Consider the following 14,562-nt stretch of genomic DNA (forward strand, 5'->3'; position numbering starts at 1 on the left):
ATAGGATGGCTGATTGGATAAGAAAAAAAAAAAGACCCATTTATATGCTGCATACATAGAGATACACTTCAGACCAAAAGACACTCACAATCTGAAAGTGAAGGGATGGAAAAAAATATTCCATGAAAAGAGCATTGAAAAGAAATCTGGGATAGCAATACTTATGTCAGACAAAATAGATTTTAAAACAGAAACTGTAACAAGAGGCAAAGAATGGCACTACAGAATGACAAAGGGAACAACCCAACAAGAGTATATAACACTTGTAAATATCTATGCACCCAACATAAGAGAACCAAAATATACAAAGCAATTAGTAGCAGGCATAAAAGGAGAAATAGACAGTAACACAATAATAGTAGGGGACCTTAACATTCCTCTTACGCCAATGGATAGATCATCCAAAAGATCAATAAGGATACATTGGCCGCAAATGATGCATTAGACTACTTGGACTTAGTAGATACATAAAGAACATTCCATCCAAAAACCTAAGAATACGCATTCTTTTCAAATGCATGTGGATATTCTCCAGGATAGATCACATACTAGGCCACAAAGCAAGTCTCAAAAAATTTAGGAAGATTGAAATAATACCAAGCATGTTTTCTGACCATGATATCAAATTAGAAGTCAACTATAGGAAGAAAACTGGAAAAGCCACAAATATATGGGGATTAAACAAAATGCTACTGAACAACTACTGGGTGAATGAAGAAGTCAAAGGAGAAATAAAAATTACACAGAAACAAACGAAAATGAAAATACAACATGCCAAAATTCATGGGATACAGCAAAAGTAGTTCTAAGAGGGAAATTTATAGCAATACAGGCCTACCTCAACAAATAAGAAAAATCTCAGATAAACAATCTAACAGTGAACCTAAAGGAACTAGAAAAAGAGGAAAAAACAAAGCCAAAAATCAGCAGAAGGAAGGAAATAATAAAAATCAGAGCAGAAATAAGTGAAATAGAGACTAAAAAAACAACAGAAAGAATCAGTGAAACTAAGAACTGGTTCTTTGAAATGATAAACAAATTTACCAACCTGTAGCTAGACTTACCAAATAAAAAAGAGAAAATGAAAAACTAAATATAATCAGAAATGAAAGAGGAGAAATTACAAGGGACACCCCAAATATACAAAAGATTATAAGAGAATACTATGAAAAACTATACACCAAAAAATTGGATAATCTAGGAGAAAACGATAAATTCTTAGAATCACACAATCTTCCAAAACTGAATCAATAAGAAATAGAGAATTTGAATAGCTCAATCACCAGTGGGAGATGGAAACAGTAATCAAAAACCTCCCCCAAAATAAAAGTCCCAGGCCAGATAATTCTTTGGTGCATTCTACCAAAGATTCAGAAGACTTAATACCTATCCTTCTCAAATTCTTCAAAAAAATTCAAGAGGAGGGGAAGCTTCCTAACTCATTCTACAAGGCCAACATTACCCTGATACCAAAAAGAGGCAAAGACAACACAAAGAAAGAAAATTACAGGCTGATATCACTGATGAACATCCATGCAAAAATCCTCAACAAAATACTGGCAAATTGAAGACAACAATATATTAAAAAGATAATACATCATGATCAAGTGGGATTTATACCAGAGATGCAGGGATGGTTAAACATTAGCAAATCAATCAAGATACACCACATTAACAAAATGAAGAATGAAAACCACATGATCTTCTAAGTAGATGCAGAGAAAGCAAGTAAAAGAAATGAGGGATCCAAATTGGAAAGGAAGAAGTGAAACTGTCACTATTTGCAGATCTGTAGAAAGCCCTAAAGAATCCACCAAAAAACTTATAGAGATAATAAATCAATACATAAAGTTGCAGGGTACCAAATCAACATACAAAGATCAGTCATGCTTCTATACATTAACAACAAAGTAGCAGAAAGACACATTAAGAACATCATTCCATTTACAATTGCAAAAAAAAAAGAGTAAAATACCAAAGAATAAATTTAATCAAAGCGGTGAAAGACTTGTACACTGAAAATTAGAAAACATTGTTGAAAGAAATTAAAGAAGAAACAAGGAAATGGAAAGACACCTGTGCTCTTGGATTGAAAGAATTAACACAGTTGAAATGTCTGTAATTCCTAAAGCAAGCTACAAATTCAATGCAATCCCTACCAGTTCCAACAATGTCTTTCACAGAAATAGAACAAAGAATCCTAAAATTTATACAGAACAACAAAAGACCCCGAACAGCCAAAGGAACACTGAGAAAAGAGAGCAAAACTGGATGTATCACACTCCCTGATTTCAACATATACTACAAAGCTATAGTTAGGAAAACAGCATGGTACTGGAACAAAAACAGACACACAGATCAATGGAACAGATTGAGAGCCCAGAAACGAATGCACACATCTATGGACAACTAATTTTCCACAAGGGAGCCAAGAATATAAAATGTAGAAGGGAAAGTCTCTTCAATAAATAATGTTGGAAAAATTGGACAGCCACATTCGAAAGAATAAAAAGTAGACCATTATCTTACACCATACACAAAAATTAACTCAAAAAGGATTAAAGAGTGGAATGTAAGAGCTGAAACTATAAAACTTCTAGAAGAAAACATGGGCAGTATGCTCTTCAACACTAGTCTTAGCAGCATATTTTCGAACACCATGTCTGATCAGGTAAGGGAAACCCAAGAAAAAATAGACAAATTGGACTACATCAGACTAAAAATCTTCTGTGCAGTAAAGGAAACCATCAACAAAACAAAAAGACAACCTAACAATTGGGAGAAGATGTTTGCAAACCCTATATCTGATAAGGGGCTAACATTCAAAATATATAAAGAACTCATATCTCTCACCAACAAAATAACTAGCAATCTAATTAAAAAACGGGCAAAAAAAATCTGAACATTTTTCCAGGGAAGATGGCCAATAGACACATGAAAAGATGTTCAACATCACTACTTATTGGGGAAATGCAAATCAAAACTACAATGACATATCACCTCATGCCCATCAGAATGTCTATAATTAACAAGAAAAGAAATAACAAGTGTTGGAGAGGATGTGGAGAAAAGGGAACGGGAATGAAAACTGGTGCAGCCACTATGGAAAACAGTATAGAAATTATCCAAAAGATATGGGGCTGGGTATTCATCCAAAGAACTTGAAAACACAAATGCATAAAGATATGTGCACCCCATGTCCATTGCGGCATTATTCACAATAGCCATGACTTGGAAATAACCTTAGTGCCCATCATGGGATGATTGGATAAAGAAGATATGGTATAGATCCCCAATAGAATACCACTCAGCCATAAATAAGATGAAATATTGCCATTTGTGAAAACATGGATAGACCGTGAGGGTATTATGGTATGTGAAATAAGTCAGATGGATAAAATCAAATACTATATGCTCTCACTCATAAAGAGCAGATAAAAACAACAATAGCAGCAACAAACAAACATGTAGATACAGAGATTAGATAGGTAGTTAACAGAGGGCAATGGGGAGGGTGGAAGGCGAAAGGAGTGACAGGGCACATGTGTCTGGTGATGGATGGTAATTAGTCTTTGGGTGATGAATATGATGTAGTCTACACAGATATCAAAATATGATGATGTACACCTGAAATCTATATAATGTTATAAACCAATATTACCTCAATAAAAAACAAATTAATTAATTAAAAAAATTGAAGAAGGCACAAATAAATGGAAAGATATTCCATGTTCATGGATTGGAAGAATTAATATATTTTAAATGGCCATACCGCATAAAGCCTCCTATAGATTAAATGCAATCCCTATCAAAATTCTAATGAAATTTTTCATAGAAATGCAACAAAGAATTCTAAAAATTTGTGTGGAACTGCAAAAGACTGCAAACAGCCTAAGCAATCTTGAGAAAGAAGAACAAAACTGGAGGCATCACACTTCCTGATTTCAATCTATATTACGAAGCTATAGTAATCAAAACCGTATCATATTGCATAAAAACAGACACATAGATCAATGAGACAGAATAGAGAGCCCAGAAATAAACCCATTCATATATGGTCAATTAGTTTATGACAAAAAAGCCAAAAGCATACAATGAGGAAAGACAGTTTCTTCAACAAATACTGTTGGGAAAACTGGATAGTCACACACCAAAGAATGAAACTGGACCCCTATCTACATCATACACAAAAATCAACTCAAAATGGATTAAAGTCATGAACATAAGATCTGAAACCATAAAACTCCTAGAAAAAAACACAAGAGGTTAGCTCCTTGACATTGGTTTGGCAATGATTTTTTTGATTTGACACCAAAATACAAGCAACAAAAGCAAAAACAAACATGAGGGACTATATCAAACTAAAAAGCTTCCTCCCGGGAAAGGCAACCTAGCAAACGGGAGAAAATATTTGCAAATGACATATCAGATAAGGGGTTAAAATCCAGAATACACAAGGAACGTATACAACTCAATAGCAAAAACACAAATAACCCAATTTAAAATGAATAAAGAGGGGCTGACTCTGTGGCTAAGCGGTTCAGTTTGTGCGATCCCCTTCTGCCTCCCACGGTTTTGCTGGTTCAGATCTGAGGCACGGACCTAGCACTGCCCATCAAGCCATGCTGGGGTGGCATCCCACATAGAGGAACTAGAAGGACCTACAACTAGAATATACAACTATGTACTGGGGGGCTCTGGGGAGAAGAGGGAAAAAGAAAGATTGGAAGCTCCGGGCCAATCTTTAAAAAAAAATGGACAAAGAGCCTAAAGAGACATTTTTCCAAAGAAGACATACAAATGGCCAACAGGTACATGAAAAGGTACCCAATATCACTAATTATCAGAGAAATGCAAATTAAACCCACAATGAGATATTACCTGACATCTGTTAGAATTGCTATTATCAAAAAGACAAGAGGTAACGAGTGTTGGTGAGGATGTGGAGAAAAAGGAACCCTTGTGCACTGTTGGTGGGAATGTAAATTGGTACAGCTACTATGGAAAATAGTAGGGAGGTTCCTCAAAAAAATTAAAAACAGAACTACAGCAATCCCACTTCTGGGTATGTATCCAAAGGAAATGAGCTCATTACTTTGAAGAGATATCTGTACTCCTTTGTTCATGGCAATATTATTCACAATGGCAAGGTATGAAAACAAACTCAGTGTCCATGAATGAATGTATAAAGAAAATGTGGTATATATATAATGGAGTAGAATATTATCAGCTTTAAAAAAGAAGGAAATGCTGTCATTTGTGACAACATGAATGTACCTGGAGGTTATTATGCTAAATGAAATAAACCAGACAGAGAAAAACAAATACTATATGGTATCCTTTACATGTGGAATCAAAAAATAAAAAGGTCCAACTCATAAAAAAAGCAAATAGAAAAGCAATTGCCAGGGACTAGGGGGTGAAGGAAATGGAGAGAAGCTGGTAAAAGGGTATAAACTTTCAGTAATAAGAAGAATAGTGTCTGAGGATCAACTGTCTAACAAAGTGACTATAGTTGGTAACACTTTATTGTATCATTGAAATTTGCTAAGAGAGTAGAACTCAAATGTTCTCACACACACACAAAAGAGAAATATATGGGGCTGGCCTGGTGGTGCAGCGGTTAAGTTCACACATTCCTCTTTGGCGGCCTGGGGTTCGCGGTTCAGATCCTGGGTGTGGACAAACGCATTGCTTGTCAAGCCGTTCTGTGGCAGGTGTCTCATATAAAATAGAGGAAGATGGGCATGGATGTTAGCTCAGGGCCACTCTTCCTCAGCAATCAGAGGATTGGTGGCAGATATTAGCTCAGGGCTAATGTTTCTCAAAAAAAATAAGAGAAAGAGAAATATGTAAAGAGAGTGATATGTTAATTAACTCAGTGGAAGGGAGCCCTTCACAATGTATACCTATATCAAATTATCATGCTGTACACTTTAAATATCTTACAATTTTTTTTTTTTTTAAGATTTTATTTTTTCCTTTTTCTCCCGAAAGCCCCCCGGTACATAGTTGTGTATTCTTCGTTGTGGGTTCTTCTAGTTGTGGCATGTGGGACGCTGCCTCAGCATGGTCTGATGAGCAGTGCCATGTCCGCGCCCAGGATTCGAACCAGCGAAACACTGGGCCGCCTGCAGCGGAGCGCACGAACCTAACCACTCGGCAACGGGGCCAGCCCCCTATCTTACAATTTTATTTATCAATTATACCTCAATAAAGCTGGTGGGGAAAAAAAGACTGTGTTGCAAGGTAACTGGAACGGATGTTTTTAGTAACAAACAGCAGATGTAATTCCCATGTTATAACAACCATTATAACAAAAGTTTATATATTGGGATGTGAATTATTTTTCATAATAAAAGCCATTTCTATTAAAATATAACATAAAAAAGGAATATGATCCTTGAGCAAAGTCTTGAATTAGGAATGGAATATGTTGTATGCGAAAATAGGACAAGATAATACCTTTCAGATGAAGTGAAACAATAGAGTAATAAATGCATAATACTAATTCTGGCCCTAAACTGGAATGGTGTATTCAATGATTAGTACATTGTAGATTTGTTCCCAAAAGTGGAAGGTCCACAGAATAAACACAGTTTCACATATTAATGATGTGCTTTTTATTTAATCATGCACATAATGGTTGCCAAAACTATTTTTAAGCAAGGAAGTGATATGATTGTTTTAGTTTTAGGAAAAATAATTCAAATAATACTGTAGAAGCTGAAAGTTGATTTGGTTGGAAGATCTCTTAGGAGATAACTGATTCACACAAGGGTAAAAAGATCTTAACTAATATATTGCTAATAAATAGAAAATGTGTGCTGGAGAGTGAATATATTCTGAAAACACGTGAGAAAGAGAATCAACAAAGCTTAGGTTCAATGTTGTGACCAAAACAAAGGGAAGAGTCAAGGACAATTCATAGGGTTCTTGTTGAGGTTACTGAAGGTTTGGTATTGAGATTCTGGAAATTTGACATGCAAAGACAGGAGCTGTTTTCAGAAGATGATAAGTTAGATTGTAAAACCACTGAAATTGTTGAGTTCACAAATAACTTGTGTGTACATAGCCAAGATTCTATTTGCTTGAGTATGGAACTCAAGAGGGTTCTAAATTGTAGATATAGATTGAAGATTAATCATATAAATAGATAGCAGTTTGAGACACAGAAGTGGCAAAGTATCTCAGGAAGAGTGTAGAGAGAGAAGAGAAGAGAGCCAAGGATGGAACTTTGGGAAATCTACACAGTGAAGTTTGTGCTGAGTGAGAAAGAACTGAGAACCAGGAGTTTAAGAAATAATAGAAAAATAAAGAGAAGTCAATGGATGGCACAATTTCTTGAAGGAGGAAAACATCATCAATGCTAAATTACATCAAGCTGGATGATGGTTAGCTCATCTACTTTGTGTGATGGAAAGAGTTTTGACGACTTCACTGAAAGAGCTTCACCAAAGAGACAGGGGAAGAAGGCAAATGAAAGCATTTTTTAGATATTCTATGTCCCTTCAAAAAGACTGCAGGTTAATGGAAGGAGAGAGCTAGAACAGTATGTGGGTGTGCTTAATTCTAATTTTATTTTTCTAATCAGATAGACATGAGCATATTTTTAGGCTACGGATAAAGAGATACTAGGATATAAAGTCAAAAATGGAATAGATCAGATATAACTGAGTCACAAGGTCTCAAAAAAGTTGCAGGTAATAGACTTGATAGCAGCATTAGAAAACAATTTTTTTGGTAAATCAGTAATAACCCAAGAATACAACTATTATGACAAGTGAAAGGCACATATATTTATGCTTAATGTCCTCTTTTTTTCCTCTTCAAAGTAGGAAGAAGTGATATTTCTGAAAATAAGCATGAAGAATATAAAGAGTGGCCAAAAAATGCCTTCAATATAGTAGATATGGGAAATGCAAGTTGAGACAATAGGTTGACGCCTAGTCAATTTGGCAGGAAAAGATTGACTATCTGTTGATATCACTTCTCTAGAGCCTTCCTCTTAGGCTGCTCCCCAGAGACAGACAAAATCTGGATACTTGAACTGAGGTTAATGAGTTACATGGGACAAGACACTCTTGGGACCAATAAAAATAAGCACAAACTCAAGTATCTCAGACTTTAAAGCATGTACTTTGACTTTGGTGGCTTATAAAACTAGCCCTCAGGATTAGTATTAGCATTTTATTCACAGGCAGATTCCATAGCATTCACAGATTTCAACTTTTGTTTGGTTATAGAATCATTTATTCATTCTAATTTATACTCCTTCTTACGCACAGAAACACTCTTTAAAATGAGTGGATAATCTTCCTGGGAAAACCCAGGGAATGGCAGAAGTTATGCAAAACAGTAATTTTTAAAAGAATTTAGTACTACCTTTAACAGAGCCTGAGTAGCAATTTTCACTTTCCTTGTCTTTGATGATTAACCATTTTCAAGGATTATCCTGTCCAAAGTTGGCATATTTTAAATACACAGATCTGTATTTATTCTAAGGATTCTGTTCCATCAGCTTCATCCCCTAACACATTTCTCCAATTCCATGATCACACAACACTTGGTAATCACTGAATGTACCGGCATTCATGGAGGACCAGCAGTCATGTCGTTTCATCTGCCAGATATTAACTTTCCCATCAGTATGTCAATCTTCTAGTTTCATAGAATTATTGTTGTCCTTTAAAGATCATCTTGCTTCTTCCAGAAGGTAGTTGGATATCTATAATCTTTGTTATTCTTCCACTAAAGAGTTCATAGCCTAATGCCATATTAAATATTCCTAAATCCAAAAGGTTTTTGCTTTTGCTCTTAATTCCTTAGACCCAAAAAGGTAGTGGTGCTCCCTGTAGATCTCGTATCTATGCATGAGTGTGTTCTTCACTTAGAGTAAGTTCTGGACTGAAGGGGGAATCTGAACCCTAGATTAGGTGAATATCCCCACACTAGCAAAGTGAAAACATGTAAGTATTCTCTCTTTCACTTCTAACCAAATGCTTGGTGCTGGGTCTTACAAGTACTCAATCTGTATTTATGTTTTAGAACTGCAAAGTTTAACAAAGGTGTGTTTGAAGAGAAAAGCCTTCATTGGATATTCATGCCAAGTGAGAGGAATCTGTTTTTTCTATTACTATAGACCTCTGTATCTACACATCAATGTGAATAAGAGAAAGAGCAACATTGTCAACAATAATCTTAGAAATTATCTTGGTCACCATGTACTTCATTTATGAACGTGGAATAGGATAGAACTAATACCTGCATCTTAGGTTTACCACTGCATATCAGGTACTTATAATAAAGAATTGTTATAATTTGATAAGCATGATTATGGTATACTATATACTATTTCTATTATTTGAATTGTCTGCCCCATCAACAAAAGATATGTTGAAGTCCTAACTCCCAGTTCCTGTTAATGTGACCTTATTTGGAAACATGGTCGTTGCAGATGTAATCAAGTGAAGGGAAGGTTATACTCAATTAGGGTGGGCCCTAATCCAATATGACTGGTATTGTTACAATACAAGTAGATGAGACAGATAGGCAGGGAAGAATGCCACTTGCCTACAGAGGCGCAGATTGAAGTGCTGCAGCTACAAGCCAAGGAACTCCAAGAATTGCCAGCAAACCACCAGAAGCTAAGAGGTTGCAAGGAAGGATTCTCCCCTACAGGTTTCAGAAGCAGCATGGCCCTGCTGACACCTTGAATTTGGACTTTGGCCTCCAGAATTGTGAGACAATAAATTTCTGTTGTCTTAAGCTACCCATATTGTGGTACTCTGTTATGGTAGTCTTAGGGAAATAATAAAACATATTGAAATTTATATTAAAATGCCTATGTCAATTTTATTGTACTTTTGTAGATAGAATGCATTTCAGATGTTTGCATTAGAATAAACACTTTCTTGCTTTAGATCACTTTCTTTGCCTCACTGAGAAGAACAAAATCACTTAAAATCATGTTCTAGACTGAGTTATGAGATGTTGCAGTGATCTCTGAGAAACAACAGCCTATTCGAAAGCATTTTAAGAGCCGTCAGCTGGCACCATGATGGACTGGAGAAGCTCCTTCTCTGTGACTCTTAAAGCACAAGGATAGAGGGAAGAAACAAAGGTAAGCACCAACATGTGATAAAGTAAATTCTGGTGAGTAACATGAGTTTTATGATTCTGGGTAATTTGAAACAAGGCGTGATAATCTGGAAGATATTGAAATTAAGAACCATGCTGTCACTAAAGGATTTGCAAGGACTGAGGAGTACATTTTCAAAACATAGCAATAGATCTATTTGAACACACAGCTACCAGGTTTCAGTGAAGAGCTAAAACCATTGTCTTTTGTTTGTTATTAAAAGCTGACTACAGTTTTTTATTTGGAGGGAGAGAAGGCCAGGAAGTAGGGGAGGGGGAGCAGCCTTTAGAATCTCAAAGTTATTAGCAGTAGATTTGTGCTTAGAATCCATATACCTTGATCCCCATTTTATTGCATTTTAGAACTTATTATTCCAAATTAATTTCACCTTTTGGCAACATAATAACAATAGCCGCCAAAGCAATACTGGAAGGAATTAGGAATAAAAGGATTAGGGAACCAAGAATCCAACAGGAAAGGCATAATAGAGAGGTGGCAGAATATCCTCTTGCCTGGTCATGGATTTTGTTAATAGAAAAGTGGTGTTTACAAAAGATTAACAGAGTCCTGCAAAGATGAACACAACACAACACTAAAAGAAATCTTTAATTTGAATAGTCAACACTGCTTATTAACTATGGTTCAAGATTTGTTTTTTGCTCTTTTTCATTTATAAATTTCTACAACACCTAAATTCACTTTCTATAGACTATTACAGATTTTAAACTTCTTCTATATTTTCTTTTATTCAACAAATATTTTTTATGAATCTACCATATGCCAGACTCTTTTCTAGGCTATGGCGATATTACTAGATGTTGTTCTCATTAAGGTATTATTTACTATTAAACTTGTATCTTGGGAGGTGTGTGTGTGGGTGTGTATGCTTGAGAGAGAGAGAAATTTATTTCTAAGAATATGGCCAATGATTTTAATAGAAAACAGAATGATTCATGCCAAGTTAGTATTAATAAGAAGAGCTGAGCGAAAATTGGAAAAAAAATTGCACTATTATATTGAAGAATTTGAAAAGAGAATTACAAAGTGAAAGAAAAGGAAAGAGTAAACATTGTGTTGGTGGTTTCCTGAGTTTTTGCTGAAAGTGGTATCAATGATGATTACTCAGGATTAGTCCTCCAAAACATGAGGTTTGGATACTATGAATTCTTAAATCTATTCCAATCTTTAAACATGATTTCAGGCTCCATCCCCAGGGATTCCAATCAGTAAACCTGATTTCAAGCTCAACACAAAGGTTCCGTTGGTCTGTACATTAAAATGCCTTATTCCCTTTGAATAAAATTGGGAACGGTAAATTTTATCATTTATGCATCTTCAGAAAATAGAATTTTCACTGCACAAAACAGAAGTAAGAAAGCCAGTCTGAAATATTTCAATTCTTCATGGAAAACAAAGATAGAAGGATTGAGGGTGTACAAATTTGCAGCTTATTCAGGACAATTACATCTAATTTTTGGAGAAACTTGAATAATCTTTAGAGTTCATGCCATTGTAAAAGGGCAGTGTCCCTGGCAGTTAAACACTCATGTCATGGAGTCAGTTTAATCCTGCCTCTGCCATTTATTACATGAGTTACCTGGGACAATCATTGAACCTCTTTAACCATCAGTTCCCTCATCAGTTCAGCAGAGATCATAATAATGCCAAGCTCATAGAGTTGTTGTGAGAAAATACATAGAAAGTTTAGGCCAGTGCCTGAAACATAGAAGATACTCATATACTGTACCTATTCATTGCTCTCTTTCTTGCCAACAAGGAAGTGACTGTGAAAATGCTTCAAGCTCACAACCAAGCTCTACTTACCCACTCTAGGAAAAAAGAGATGGATTAAACATGCAAGATAAAAGTATAGAGTCCTGTTGGAGTCGGCCTGATGGTGTAGTGGTGAAGTTCACACACTCTGATTCAGCGGCCGAGGTTTCAAGGATTCAGGTCCCAGGCGCAGACCTACATACCGCTCATCAAGCCATGCTGTAGTGGTGTCCCACATACAAAACTGAGGAAGACTGGCAGAGATAAAGCTCAGTGAGAATCTTCCTCAAGCAAAAAGATATTAGCTCAGGGCCAAACTTCCTCATCAAAAATAACAAGAACACAAATGGAGAGTCCTCTTAATTCCAACAGGTAGATTACAATGGAAAGAGCTAATGACAGCACCTTCTCTGGATTCATCCTCCTCGGCTTCTCCAACAGACCTCAGCTGGAAGCTGCTCTCTGTGGTCATGCTGATCATCTACATTTTGAGCATTCTAGGCAATGGCATGATTATACTTTTATCAGTTGTGGATCCTCACCTACATACCCCTATGTATTTCTTCCTCTCCAACCTCTCTTTTATAGATCTTTGTTTGACTACTAGCACTGTCCCTCAGACACTGGCCAACTTTAAGGGAAAGGACAAGACCATCACCTATGGTGGCTGTGTGACCCAACTCTTCATTTCCTTGGGACTCGGGGGAGTGGAGTGTGTCCTCCTCTCTTTCATGGCCTATGACCGCTATGTGGCTGTGTGCCGCCCACTCCACTACATGGTGATCATGCATCCCCAGCTTTGCTTGCAGCTTATTGTAACTGCTTGGTTTACAGGATTTAGCAATTCTGTAGTACAGACAGCACTAGCCATGACTCTTCCCCTCTGCAGCAAAAACCAAGTGGATCATCTCTTATGTGAAGTTCCAGTGATAGTGAAACTGGCCTGCACCAACACCTCCATCAATGAGGTTGAAATCTTTGCCGTCAGCATCTTCTTCTTGGTGGTGCCCCTGTTATTCATCTTAGTATCTTATGGCCACATCACCCGTGCAGTCCTGAAGATAAAGTCAGCCCAGGGGAGGCGGAAGGTTTTTGGAACCTGTGGTTCTCACCTAATGGTAGTGATCATTTTCTTTGGTACACTCATGTCCATGTACCTCCAGCCTCCCTCCAGTTATTCACAGGACGTGAACAAAAGCATTGCCCTCTTCTGTATTCTGGTGACTCCCCTGCTGAATCCCCTGATTTACACTTTGAGGAATAAGGACGTCAAAGGGGTGCTAAGGAATCTAGTGAGAGGAATCATAGACTCCAGAGAGAGATAATCCAAGGCTTGCAGGCCCCGGCACTTGCACACTGGAAGACTTCTGAGAGACTAAAAGTCGGTCTTAACTTAATTCAACAAATCCTTATAAAACACCTACTACGTACAAGATGCTATTCAGTGATCGAAACAGAGACCCCTGTCCCCATGGAGCTAAACTTTCTAGTGGGGAGAATAGAAGTTAAATAAGATGAGCTAAAAATAACTGTGGTATATAATGTACTAGAATACTATATAATAATAAGCATAAACATTTTATAAGTACATACAACAACATGAATGATTCTCACAAACACAATGTTGATTGAAATAAGCCAGATACAAAACAATTCATATTGTACAATTACATTTATATAAACTTCAAAATGAGGCAAAATCAATTTGTGTTTATTGGAAGTCAGAATAGTGGTTCCTTTGGGGAGTAGAGATTGGAAGGAAAAATGAGGGGGTGCTTCTGAGGTTCTGGTCACTTTCTGATTCTTGATTTTGATGCTGGTTATATAAGGTGTCCAATTTGCAAAAATTCATCACATTTTTTATTTAAGGTACTTGCAAATGATACTTCAGAAATACATAGGATCGTAGGAGACTATGATGAAAAATTAAATGCAGACAGAAGGTATAGCCTAGATGAAATGGATAAATTCCTAGAAGCATACAATCTGCCAAGACTGAATCAGGAAGAAAAAGAAATCTGAATAGACCAATAACAAGTAAGGAGAGTGAATGAGTCATCAAAAGCCTCCCAACAGAGAAAAGCCCAAGACCAGATGGCTTCACTGATGACTTCTAAAAACATTTGAAGAAGAATTAATGCTAATCCTCCTCAAACTCTTCCAAAACTCTGAAGAGGAAGGAACACTTCCAAAGTCATTTTATGAGGCCTGCATTTCCCTGATACCAACGCCAGAGAAAACACTACAAAAAAAGAAAACAATAGACAATATCGCTAATGAATATAGATGAAAATCATCAACAAAATATTAGCAACCCAAATTCAAACACACGATAAAGGCTTATATGCCATGACCAAGTGGGATTTCTCAGTGGGATGCAGAAGGATTCAATGTATGCAAATCAATAAATGTGATACACCATATTAATAAAATGAAAGATAAAAATCAAATGATCTCAACAGAGGCAAAGAAATTATTTGACAAATACAACATCATTTCAGGATTAAAAACCTCAACAAATTGGGTATAGAAGAAACATACTTTAACATAGTAAAGGTCAGATATGATAAACCAACAGCTCACACTACAGCCAAGGGTGAAAAATGGCTATCATCAGGAATCAAGAGATAAAACGTGTTGGTGAGTTT

The 14,562-nt window shown here is 36.4% G+C and overlaps 1 pseudogene; it reads left to right on the plus strand.

Annotated features, from left to right (window-relative positions):
* The first annotated feature begins 12,296 nt into the window (after nt 1-12,296).
* LOC103540665 (putative olfactory receptor 2B8) lies at nt 12,297-13,239 on the plus strand (annotated as a pseudogene).
* Nucleotides 13,240-14,562: the final 1,323 nt, after the last annotated feature.

The sequence above is a fragment of the Equus przewalskii genome, chromosome 19 (genome assembly GCF_037783145.1).
Source record: "Equus przewalskii isolate Varuska chromosome 19, EquPr2, whole genome shotgun sequence".
Taxonomy (NCBI): domain Eukaryota; kingdom Metazoa; phylum Chordata; class Mammalia; order Perissodactyla; family Equidae; genus Equus; species Equus przewalskii.